Consider the following 2077-nt stretch of genomic DNA (forward strand, 5'->3'; position numbering starts at 1 on the left):
GATTTCAGAAAATCTTATTTGCAAATTTAAATGTACCCCATATAGGTAGTATTTAAATAAGCATAATTTTATCATGTATATTGCAAATTCATTTTTTTATTCATAATAATATTTTACTATTATCATTTTTCTCTTATATAATTTTTCATAGATTAATTTATTGATTGTTTCATCATATTAACTTGATTCCTAAGATACTTAGTATATTAATAAATAACATTATGTTAAACAATGCTGTTGTTTCATCAAAGATCTTATTTATTCGGCACATTACTTAAATAATCTGAATAACTGAACAATAACATATATTTTATATTACTACAGACAAAATGATATTTTTTTTTTCGTTATATTTTTTGTGTATTTCTCTGTCGGATGTGTTATTAAAGAAAAGTGATTCATTTCATTCAGGAGCACGCAACAATGCCCTTTAACAAGCAAAGATTTCTACCTCTTCACAGGAGGATGCTGAAAGGACAAAATCTTTCGTGTTAGGTTCGCTTAGATGATTTCCTTGAGTGACCCTTACGAGGGTGATCCTAGTCGTGTAAATCCCTCGAACTGGCTAGACATCCACATTCATAAGAAAAGGTCACTGACTATATTGATTCTTGAGAATATAATAGAAAAAGTAAGAGGTTGACAGGAAACTGATCTGAAAGCATTGGAATCCTGGCGCCTCTTGAAAATTCCTGCCAGACATTCTTTTCCTATTTTTCTATTTCATACATTTTTTCTATTTTTTTTTCTATTTTAACACAAAGATTTATATAAACATACTTACATTTGTGTATAACATTTTTCCTACGGATTTTTCACAATCCAAATATGCGACAATAGACTTTGTTTGATCTATGATTTGAAATCCATTCGAAATCAGATTCTCTTCCTTTTAAATCCATTGAGAAGCACAGTCATGCTCCAGGGCTTATATTATTTCTTCAAACCGATACAAGCCCTTTTACGCTTGCCTATCATTTATCTTCAATCCGATTGGGAAAAACTGAAGTAGCCTTTCTTTGTCCAAAAGCTTTTCTTCTCTTCCAATTCTTTGCAACTAAATCTTCTTATTTTCTCTCGTATCTTATAACTTTCACGTGCTACTCTCTCACTCTCAATTTTTAATCATCTACACATTTTAAAATTTCAGAGTTAGAATTATTTTTTAAACATATTCAATACAATCAAAAAATTCAAGATTTTCTAATCAACAATCCAAACCAAACGTTGTTTGAAAATAATAATTCAAAAATGATTATAAGACCCTTAAAGTGAACAACCAATGATTTTAATCCTTCAAAGGTATACTACAATGATACAATAATATTTTCCAAATAATCCTAAGAAAAGGTACACTTATTCGTGGAATCGTTTAGTTACCCCGTGCGAAAATATGTTAGACCCGGTGTATAGTCGGATTGGATCGAAAGGATGTCGGATCGTATTAGTCTTGGGATTTTTTTTTTTTTCTAACTTCACCCTTCAATCGAGCAGTTAGGGCACGTCCTTTTGAGCATAAGGGCGTGAAAAGAACGGTGCTAACATCGATGAGTAACGTCGAGTTGGTAGCGTCACGCTCCGCCCTCTCGGTTTCACGCTTCTCAAACTGTTGCCGATCTCCGAGCATATCGCGATTTCACGGGTTGGCTGGCTCCTGAAGCTTCTCTTTCTCTTTCTTTCTCTTTCTCTACCTGTAGAAATAAAGATCTACGAGATTTGAGCCGCCGGTACCGAAGAACCTGCTCAAGCCCTGAAAAAGAACACCGCCAAGGGTCTCGAGTAGCTCTTATGGTGCTGGCGCCAACCGTCAACGAAATGATATCGTTGCTCCTCCTTCTTTAAATTTCTAACACGCATTTTATCATCCAATTATATCATTTATTTCATTTCTTAACAAGTAGTCTTATCGTTTATTCATCTACTTATTTTTTACTATACTTTTATCATCGTACTATAACCTCATATAATCTATAACATATTTATATTATAGGTTATATTATATAAGTTTATTTAACAAATTGTCATTATTTATTATGTTTACTATAACTCTGATTATCACTTTACTATAGCCTGATAT

This window comes from Polistes canadensis, unplaced genomic scaffold (assembly GCF_001313835.1).
Source record: "Polistes canadensis isolate GaletaPanama2010 unplaced genomic scaffold, ASM131383v1 scaffold_159, whole genome shotgun sequence".
Taxonomy (NCBI): domain Eukaryota; kingdom Metazoa; phylum Arthropoda; class Insecta; order Hymenoptera; family Vespidae; genus Polistes; species Polistes canadensis.